The 11377-nt window shown below is 31.3% G+C and overlaps 1 long non-coding RNA gene across 4 annotated transcripts; it reads left to right on the forward strand.

Annotated features, from left to right (window-relative positions):
• Nucleotides 1-434: 434 nt before the first annotated feature.
• LOC138896426 (uncharacterized) lies at nt 435-4911 on the forward strand. Of its 4 annotated transcripts, none has more exons than XR_011409522.1 (3): nt 435-1121; nt 2241-2551; nt 4641-4911. It is a non-coding gene; the product is annotated as an uncharacterized lncRNA (long non-coding RNA). The 4 variants fall into 4 exon arrangements; XR_011409523.1 differs by lacking the exon at nt 4641-4911 and adding an exon at nt 3008-3684; XR_011409524.1 differs by lacking the exon at nt 4641-4911 and having other exon boundaries at nt 435-1127; nt 2241-3684.
• The last annotated feature ends 6466 nt before the right edge of the window (nt 4912-11377 follow it).

Consider the following 11377-nt stretch of genomic DNA (forward strand, 5'->3'; position numbering starts at 1 on the left):
TTTCAACTTATAAGCACTTTTAGTTTGACCAACACTTTTACTAGTTTATCCTTAATAATATTTTCTAATTCACAAAATACTTTTTTCAAAATAAATTTCTTAACTTTCTTTTCATTCCATATTCATTATTAATTCTTTTCTTTACAAAGAAATTTTTAATTTATAATCTTTTGAAAAAGATTCTAGGGTATTTTAGTCATTTTAACAAAAGAATAGCTTATCAGCATTTTTTAATCAAACACATCAACTGCTTATTATCAGTTTCAACACTTCTATCCAAACACGTAAATGCTTATTTTAAAAATCAGTTTCAGCATTTAAAAAAACTTTTCAGCACTAGAAGCATATCAGCTATTTACAATCTGCTAATCCAAACGGACTCTTTGTTTATTTCGTCTAATTTGTCTCAAGTTTAGCTCTCTGTTGTGGTAAGTTTTTTCTCCAAGTAATCTTTTCTTACTTCAATTATCTGAGGCTAAAATTTTGCTAGATTCTTACATATGTGACAGTATTTGGGTCAATTGTTATTTGATGTCTCTTCTGATTATTTCTCTAATGACGTTTGCTTGAGAAAATTATTGACCAAAATCCTCTCATGGCATTTTGTCAGTGTTCTCTTTTGGTACAAACTAATTACTGCAAAATTAATCTGTTCTAGAGAACGTTGAAGTATCAAAATCCTTTTTTCTGACCATTAGTATGTGTCAAATTATGATATTTAGGTGACACTTCAAGCCTAGGTTTCCCTACAAGGATGAAAAGTTTTTGCTTGAGGTAATGTTGTTCTTTCTTTGGAAATGCACCTTACTAGCTCTAAGCGAGAGCTGTTTATTCTCCCTTCATTTTCTTCCTTTACCGTTTAGTTTCATTAAATCTGGATTTTGGGTTATTGGTTTTCTTCTCTGAGCTCAGTTCTTATAAGTTTTGTTTAAATGATTTGGAGTCCAATTTCGCTACTGGCGTAACTCTTGAACTGAAGAAAGATTGGTGACCACGACGACTGATTCAACCCCTGCTTCGTGTGAAAAAAGAAGAAGACGAAAATTGATGTGCAACAATTAAAGTTTTTTAAGGCATTGCAAAGTGGAATTACTATTAGGGAACAATTGGACTATCCAACAGTAAGTGCGAGTTTTTCCGGTCTGTAGCTTCCATTTTCTTTACAAGTCATGTTTGGTTCTTATATCTTCAAATTTACGACCAATTTCACCTTAATATTACTATAAGGATCCGTTCACTTCTCTATGACCTCTTTGTCGTCCTACCTATAGGGGTTTTATCCTTCTTTTCTATTGGTAAGTATGGTAAGTCTTTAGTTATATTGGTACGACATAGTCATCATACTTGTTTTGTTAGTTGGTGTTTTTTAAAGTTGTGACTTGAATGCTAAATTATCATAAAACTACATTGCTTCCTGTTTCTTGAGTTCTAAGTTGTTCAATGACTACATAACATGTTGGGGTGTTTGTTGAGATTAGTTTAGAGATTTAATTTACTATATCTAATTTCTTACTAGCGCGCCGAGTGAAATATCAGTATTCTGAAATAAAAAAGACAAAATATGTGTACAATTGTTTCCTGGATTCCAATTGAAAATAGCATTGGCATACGCTGCACTATAATTAAGAGAGTTCATTTAGCTTGTCCGTGCGTTGTTGCTTTGACTACAGGATCAATCCCCTTCTCCCAGTCAATATTTACTATTAATGCAAAAGATAGCGCTTGTGCCTGACGAGGGATATTCACAATATTTGGGTTAATAGATAAATTATATAACGGACATAATCTGGATACTTGTATAAGGACTTCTTTACTTAGCTACAGGAGTTTCAGTGTAATTTCTTGCTCTCTCATCGTTGTAAAGAAAAGAATTATTTTTGCACTTTCTCGGTACTGTTGACTAAAGTTACTTCTTTACTTATCAAAATGAAAAGGATGAGGGCTTTTCTCAGTATAATAATTTTGGTGTTTCGTTCTGTTTCATAGGAAAATACTCTTGAGCTGATTCCGAGACTTGCATTTTTTTCCAATTTGTTTAACTGGATATCATCTTTTTATTTAAAAACTATATTTTCTATGGCTTGCACTCATTATGTTTTCCGCAATATGAATGAGTGGTTGTCTTATCAAGTCTTTTCATGTAGCAGCCCCCAAAATGGTAGAATTTGTCTCTAATAGGAAGTTGTATTTTAATCCTTCTATCTTGCTAAATTCTCTTTAAAATCTATATTCTCTTCCAGGGACCTACATCAAATTCTGAATCAAACTGTAGTTACTTCAAGTGGGCTACTGCTTCAACATTTAAGGAAAAAGGAAAGTGAAGTCTCCACTGCATATATTCGACTAAATGATAAACGATTAAAACTTTGTCATAATGAGAGCTCAGGTTAGTTAAAAGTTCAAAACTTTCTCACTCGGAGTACATGTTATCTCCACATTTTTGTATTTTTTCTCAGCAGGTAACCTTCTATTTCAACTTTGACGTGAAAAGTTGTAGCATCTTTTTACTTGATAAATTGCAGAATCAGACCACAAGTAACTTCGGATTGAGGTATAGTTGCTGTTACACTGCATATCAACAAATTCAGCATTTGGTGTCATAATTAGCTGAAATTATAAAACTGCATAACTTTTGATGTTTACCTGGATGAGACCTTTGGTATGAGGTGTGTGTGTCCATTCTTTTTGCCATTATGTTCTTTGATACAATTACTTGGGTGTTAATCTTCCTTCACAATGCTACATCCTCCCATGTGCTTATGTGAATTTCACATATGAAGTTTGGGCATTGGGGTGGGAGTTTGGGGGAGGGGGAGGGGGAATTGGTGTCCATACATATTATTATGTCCACATTGTAGAATAAAATAATTCGTGATCTTCTCAAAAAATATCATTTGTGTTACTAAAATTACCCATTCGGTTAGCAAAATCATTTGTGGCATTAATTTCATTTTTTCAGAAAGATGTTGAATTAGTTTCGGAAGTAATCATAAAACTAATTTTCCAGGTGAATTTAGAAGCTGGTTTCTAGCTAGAAGGATGTTGATTAGTTATATGAAGATGATCAATTTTCTGATTTATATGCTTTCGTTGAGACATGAAGCTTTTAAATAAATTTTTGTCATAATTTTCTGTGAAGGAACTTTATCAGAAAAAGTAAATTTTATTGAAGGGTTTGAAGTAACCATGTTTTTTGTGTTTTATTTTTCTTGCAAAACAACGGTTAGGACTGACATGCTAAGAATAATTGACTCGAGAAAATTAATAGTTGAAATTTGGAATCGACTAATATTTTCAATTTCTAATTTATTGGATCTTCACTACGTCTAATAGAATGGAAATATGTCACTCTTTCATGTCTTTTTAATGATTAAACTTCATTGTTTTTCTAGCAAACTGGGGAATATTTATTTAGAAATTAAAATCAAAATATTTTGTATTTGTTTTTATAAAAGCCTTTGTGATTAAAGTGCGCGAGATCGTATGTGGTGGGAGGTAGAGAAAAGTGTTGATGGTGATAGTGATGAATAGGAGGTGCCGAAAGCAAAGCTTTTTCTTATTGCCCGAGAGAGTTCTCAAAGCGCAGTAGGGAGGAAGGACGAGGAGAGTGTGAGAATTAGCTGTTTTTTACTACTACTACTACTTGTTTTTTTATGGTGAGAGAATATTCTTGAGATCTGAAAATTGGTATAGTACTGCCATCATGGCTACTGCAATTCTTTCTTGTTCTACTGAATTATTGCTCAATTTGGTTGTTCATGGAGTTAGTATATCTGGCTTGAACCTTTGGATAGACTATGCAAGATCAATAATTATAGTTGCACGGAGTACAGTAGAATTCCTCGGTACGGTCATTCGGAAATCCCAGACGCTCTAGCTAGGGCTGTTAGAGGCAACTCTGATTTTGATAAGTTGCATGTTGAGATGACCAAGAAGGTAAGTCGACATCTGCTAATAAGTGATATTCTTGAGGAGCTGCAAGAGGAAAGAAAACAAAAGAAGAACAGAAATAAGGATAAAATGAGAATATATTTATTAGCAAATAAATTCGAAGGAACAACGAAACTCTGGTAGATATATGATGTTACTTTTTGCTATTAGCAAGGAAGGAAGGTACATCCATTTGAAGTAATTTTCTTGCCTACTGGGCTTCTGCAGTTTTAGGTAATTCCAATTTATGTGCTGGATAAGGTTAATGACCGTTACACAGAGATCAGGACTCTTTATAATAAATGGATAACTGCCAGTAGAGCTATTTTGGCGATTCTCTTACACCCTCTTTGTCTCCATTCCTTACAGTCTTCCATCAAGTACCCAATAGGTGTATCATAGGAGAGAATTTAAGACATCGTTTGGTGAAGAACGTTATACACTTCTTGTTTATGCATGGATTGGTCAGATTGACTTTGGCTGCCATTTCATTTGTTCTTGCTGAATTTCGTTTCTATCACTCGATCTCCAATGCTTCAAATTCGAATACTAACCAATGTAAAGAGTTGGCCTTTACACAACTCTTACCTACTGGAAAGAGTTCTTGACCTTCAAAAGTAGGGAAAATAAATTATTTTAAGGTCATTGAAATGAATTACATATATTTGCACTAATAATATCCCTCTTCTAATCAGTTTTGCTTATTGCAGATTCTGTTTCTTTCCAAGCTCTTTGTTTGCATGGAGAAATGATATCTTTGCTTTGATCTGTTTGAATCTTTGTCCATACTTGTGGAGCACTGCTCAAATTTTGTGGAGAGATGGCGGCGGAAAGATTTAGAATAAATTGTATCAGTGTGCATTCAAAATTTGGACCTGAAAATATTTTGGCGCTGGAATTTTCATTGATTACTCTTTGTTGCATAACAATATACTGCTATTATACTTACTGGTTGAATGCGAAAAAAAAGGCATTGAATGAGAGGAAAGGGTCATAATGTTATGATGTAAGAAGGATAAGCAACTAGCACGAAACTACTTACGATGGAATAAGCACAATCAGTGTATTTAAGTTGGGCTCGGGCTCGTGCTTAGCACAGGCTTTGCCCATGACTAGTATATATATATATTTATCGCTCTTGCTAACTTAATATATATAATTATATATATACTAGTATCTATGAACGTGCGTTGCACGTTAATAATGACACGTGATGATTTAAACATTTATTTATATGAAGGAACAATAACATTTAATTAATGAGAGAAATTTTATGTATAATAAAACAACAATCATTTAAATATCGAAAAACATTATTACATTAGCATAATACATGACTTTAAAACAAAAAGGACATCATCAAAACTTACACAAACGATCAATTTTGTCAAGTAAGTTAGATAATTATATATTATAGTTTAAAAGTATTTAATATGATGGTATCTTAACGAACACGTTTTTGTGGACAATAATTTTTTGTGTATGTTTCCTCCTAATGCGTTAGTTACTCTGTCTTAACCAGAAGTCTTGTTGTCGATCTTGATATCCCTCTTGAAAGTGTAACATACAGTTGTTCGTGCAAAAAAATGTATTGCGGTAAATGTAGTACAATATTTATGATGTTTGTCCTTATGCTTTATTTATTAGTGCAAAACATAAACATACTAAAAATTATTTTCACACAAATTAAAAATAATATTCTTTAGTTTCGTAAGACGAAAGTTAAATTGAGGGATACGAATATACTTAGTAACACATTAGCCAATATCATAATTTTAGCATCTATGACGTTATTGTCAAAACTTCTATATACCATATGTGTGCTATTACATAAGCTATTCAGCGTATCTAAGTTTTTCAGTAGCATGACAGACATATTTTTTCTTAAAAATTAACCTATATACAATCGAAGATTAATTTTAACTTAGTCTATTATATATACAGTGACTCTAACATACGTAAGAAATAAGAAACTTGACAACAAATATGTATGGTAGAATACCATTTGGTATTAAAGTAACATATTTTATTGGATGCTCTTCTTCATTTCGGACACGAAGCAAGAAGACACTGGATACTGGATCTGTTCTTACTTTATATTTCTTGTCAGTTGAATCTTTTTCGTTTGAGGGCAGAGTATAACTTTGACAAGCTAGTTTTTAAAGTCTTGGCTTTTGTCGATTTTGGAACTACTGGTACTACTTGATAAAAATCACCTCCCAAACCATTAATTTTTCACAAATGGTTCATTAATATCCAATATATCTCTAGAACTCCGGGCAATTATTTCGATCGTTTGACACTTAGCCATAAGTGCTTTATCCCATATTATCGATTTTGCTTTCCTTATAAATTTAGCACAATTGCTCTGCTTTGATATATTTGTGATGGTTATTTAAGTTGTTTGAAGAGGTATATCAAATCTAAAGTGGGTGGCCTCACAATAAAATCACCGTTGGTACATCACTTGCTATTATTGCTAACAGTGTCATGCCTCTTGAGGAAGTAATTCATGACATTGAAATATTATTTCGATTCTGCCGGAGGCATCTACAAAGAATAATTCCGTTATACCAGAGTCGACTCTTTGTAATATAGTCTTGAAAGCTTGTTCTTGTTTAGGATATAGCTTTGATTGTGCTTCCTCAGACACTTGTATGGTATTTTAATTCTTAATAATATACTACCTTTTCACTTTGTGTTCTAACGCTCTTTTTATGGAATAAATTTATATACCCTAAGATTTTTTTTAACTTGAATAAGAATTTTACTCATATGATGAATTTAAGATATAATTGAATTGGATTCTTTTGCTAAATATTTAATTAAAAGATTTAATTATTTAGTTTTAACATAAAAAATAATTTATTCTATGTTGATTCAGATCTTAATATTAGTTCATCTCTTGTTTTGAATATTTAATCTTAATTATAATTTTATCCACCATAAATTTTATTTTCAAAGAGTAAAAGATTGATACGATATTTCACTTTTAGATCTTTATGATTGTAGAATCATTAGTGGTATTGACTCTTACCAACCTTTTTTTTCTCTTTCTCGCACATTTATATTCTTAAATATTTTCTTAGTTGTTGTTTAATAATTGAGTATTTTTTAATATTACATGAAAAAATTGATTAAAAAATATTATTTGAGTAGAAAAATAGTTCAAATATAAAATAAAATATATTATCATGGGGATATTGTTTTTACAATTTCAACTATTTATGCGGTCTATTTAATATTACTTTTATTTTTTATTTATATTGGACATTATGTAGTGGTAATGTATTGCCAATATGAAGGATTCTTATGAAATTGATTTTATTAAAACTTCCTACATATTTTTAATAAGAATTTAATAGACAAAGTTTTATTAATTTAAAATTTTAAATATTAAAAATTAGCATAGAAGGTATTATAGTCCAAAAAATAGGTTATTACAGTAATGTCCTTTCCCTATGAGTTCTTCTGTTTTATATTTTAGGGCTATTCTGATATATTAATATTGTATTTATGATTTTATAATAATATAGGCTCTCGTTTTTTCTAAATGAATTTGGACAATATAATACATTCTCAAATTAAATTAGTAATAGGACATTATAACACGTTTTCAAATTAAATTATTAATAAAATTTTTTAAGAAGTATATCCTAAAAGTAATAGGATTACATGACTAAAGATATTTACTTGTTCAATTTTATATAAATTAGACAGCCCGAGAGTTATTATACTAATAGGATTCCTAAAGGTAATTATGTAGGATTCCTAATGTGTAGTATTATATCCTAAAACTAATAGTATTATAAGGCTAATATCTAGTATTCCGGTTATGTCCTTTTATCATGAGTTATTATGTTTAATATTATAAGGTTATTTTTATAAATCGACATTGTATTCATGCTTTTATAATAATATATATATATATATATATATATATATATATATATATATATATATATATATATATATTCCTGGTGGTCTTTTGGGCGCAGCGGCGCGGCTATTGCAGGGACTTTATGGTGAGTTGCATTCCATGTTACGATCCACAGTATACAGAGTCTCCATCAGAGTTATTTACATTCTCCTGTCTAACTTGTATTCAAGGCAGATGTTGTATTTTATTATATTTCTTGGTAGATGCTCATGCACTTGTGACACCGGGTTTTGAGGGTTCCTACTGGATGTTTATTATTGTAGTTCACGTAATTATTACCATTTCACCTTGTAATTTATATTTTATACGGAAATTAGAAAATAAAATTACGGATTTTCTACGAGTATCAGGTTTTACTCTACTTATATAATAGGATTCATGATTTCGAAAATAATAAAATGAGTAATTAAGTCGATTAGTCACTGTTGGCTTGCTTGACGGCGATGTTAGGCGTCATCACGACCTATAGCGAATTTTGGGTCGTGACAACGTTCTTCCAAAATTTTTGCAACGGTTACATCAATCATTTAATACTAATAAGTGCAATTTCTAAGGATGCCAGACTATGAACTGTTACAATAATTATCAATATAATTGTGGATTAAAGTAGTAAATAAAGCAATATACAAATCTTCCTCTTCACAACTGATGTTTCACCCATTTTCCTCTTCATATACCTTACTCCAATGAACATAAGTATATCCAGCAAAGAGTTTTTTTTGAACCAGCAACATGTTTATTTCTTCTATAATACAAATTACTTTCTGCTTTATTGTTACTTGTGATTAATCTATGTCAGTATTGAATTTGTGTTTCATCTTCTTCTTTGGGTCAACTACATATTATTTGTAGGACAAAGCAATATTTTTCCTTATGATAGGATAAAAATATTTTTAAACTTAAAGAATTATGTTATCTTTATGTTTTTTGATTCTTCTAGAGATATATTTTGTGATAATGCTATTACCTCTTTTGAATCTATGTTTCATTTTCTTCACTGAATTGTGTTGCCTATTATTTACTTTTTGTTTTGCTGGCTCCGATACAAATAATCAGTGCAAATATTCTGAAGAGAACTATTCTGTTTTCCTTATGAAGTTTGATTTTTCTACAAATATTGTGATACTTCTAACTTTTTTTGTATTATTTTGTTAGGAGGCAAAAGAAGTGCTGCCTCTAAGCAAAGACTGTCATTTCTCAGAGTTAGTCTTTTGTTACAGCTTTTGCCCTTGAATTTTTCTTTTGATCAATTTTTGACACTAACTGTGCTTTCATACTAATTGTTGAACCTCAACTTATTGCAAGAGAATGGCGGAATCTAAGAAACTTATGACTAGATTAATGAACTTTATACATGACATTTCGCATAAAAAACTTCAATATATATTAGAATTAGCGGAGAACAAATAGAAGACATTCTCTGTGATGTCTCTCTTATTTGCTTTCTTTAGTATTTGGCATTCAATGTCCAAATTGTCAAAGTATGTTTTATGAGTATTCGTGAGATGATTTTTCTTCTTTCTCTTATTTTTCCCGACCTTCCTAGGGTAGAAAAATATTTTACAGTTCCATTTTGATGAATTTTGTGAATAGAAAAGAGGGAGCAAAATGAGAACAAGAGGAAAAGAATCATAAAGAAGTAATGTGAGAAAAAAAGGAAGAAAAAGGGAAATAATGTGACTTTTCTGGAACAGTAGCTTATTTTAGGGGATGGGGAATATGACAGGTTATGAATAAAAAGGAAAAGACAAATTAAATTGGATAGTAACATATTTAGGCTTTTGGCATGTGTAGTATCTTCCCTATGTCTTGAAATTGTCCATGATGCCTTGTTAAATTGGATAGCATGTCTTGTGACGCCTACGTCTCATTTACTTGACTTATGTTCACTTTGTGCTTAATGCTTAATATCTTGTGGCTCCGTGAATACTTGCATTAGTTAGAAGTTCGAATGAGACCGTCCTTAGTGAGTCATGTGCCATGTTTGGTGAGGTTTTTATGTAGTCCAAATATTGTACTTGTGTCTAGAACTTGCCCGGTATGTGAGTCGAAGCGAACTTTTAGGCGATGCACGGTTTGAAAAATGATTTTAGGTTTTCTTTGATCTTTTTTGAGCTTTATTACTTACCATTAATAAAATTTATCCCTAGTTAACTCTTTTGAGCCTATAGACTTTTATTTAGCACCCACGTTACAAGCCTATACCCTTTTTGTTCTTAATTGACATTGTTTTGATCCTTTTACCTCTTAAAACACTTTAATTGTAAAATGAGCGCTAAAAGAAGTAAGAAAGGACCAAGTGTGGGGTGACTTTTGAGTGAAACCAATAAAAGGAAGAAAAAAAAAACTGAGAAAAAAAATATAGATAAATAAATATCTTATTTTTGCTAGCGGAGTGTAAAGAATGATAGTGCTTAAAGAAAAAGGGAACATTTTTTGGGGTGATCTTGTGTGTGAAATTGAAGTTGGGATTGAAGAATTTGCGGTTAAAGTAATTTTGTGATGCGTTAAAATGCTTAGGAGGATGAGTCACTATTCCTAAATATATCATACTCGTCCCTTAACCCACATTACAACCATAAAAAAGTCCTAATTGATTTTAGATCGAGCGAGCCTACATTAATAGAGATTTACATTATGGGCAAGCTTATGGTACCAATTACAGGCATGTGGCTTCTTTGTGAGAGTGAACAATTTTCTTTGATATATGCGAGTCCTTAAAATATATTGAGCATGTGATTTGAAGGTGTGGATTCAACTTACTCTCTTATTCTTATTGTGAGGGCACATGGTTTCACGAGGGATAGGTAACGCTATTAGACTTCTCTATGATGTTGGGTGTTCAAGCCATGAGTACACTGTGACATTGAGTCGATTTTTAAAGCTAGGATGGATGATGTTGGGTGTTCAAGCCATGAGTGCACTGTGACATTGAGTCGGTTTTTGAGGCTTGGATGGTTATGAGCACGTTGTCTTTATTTGAATATTTTGGAAGTATTGCATAAGTAAAAGGGAGGTGTGTTTTGAATGGATATGCTAAGGTCTAATTGTTGCTAATAACCATAGTCATTGATATAGTGTGCTTCTATAATTATGTATAAATTATTGGTTGACTCGAGGACGAGCAACGTTTAAGTGTGGGGTAGTGATGTCTCGCTATAATTTTATATTTTTTACATTACTTACCTTACATTTTGGTATTTTAATGCTAAATTGTACTATATTTGTGTTTAATTGAGTTTATTTTATGTGTAGGTACTTTGGAGATAAAATTGAAAGCAAAGTAAAAATTTTATATGTATTTTATACACTACAAGAATAGATTCATAATTATTTAATTATTGAATATATAATGATTAAAGGCTGACATTACAAAAGAAGACAAAAGAAACAAATGCAAAGAATTGAAAAGTTAAGAAAAAGAATGAGAAACGAAGCAGAAGTTAGGCAGCAATTAAAAAGAACGCCCAAGCAGACGTGAAACGTTTCTGGTTTTAGCGCCAGGGC

This window comes from Nicotiana tomentosiformis, chromosome 7, assembly GCF_000390325.3.
Source record: "Nicotiana tomentosiformis chromosome 7, ASM39032v3, whole genome shotgun sequence".
NCBI lineage: Eukaryota > Viridiplantae > Streptophyta > Magnoliopsida > Solanales > Solanaceae > Nicotiana > Nicotiana tomentosiformis.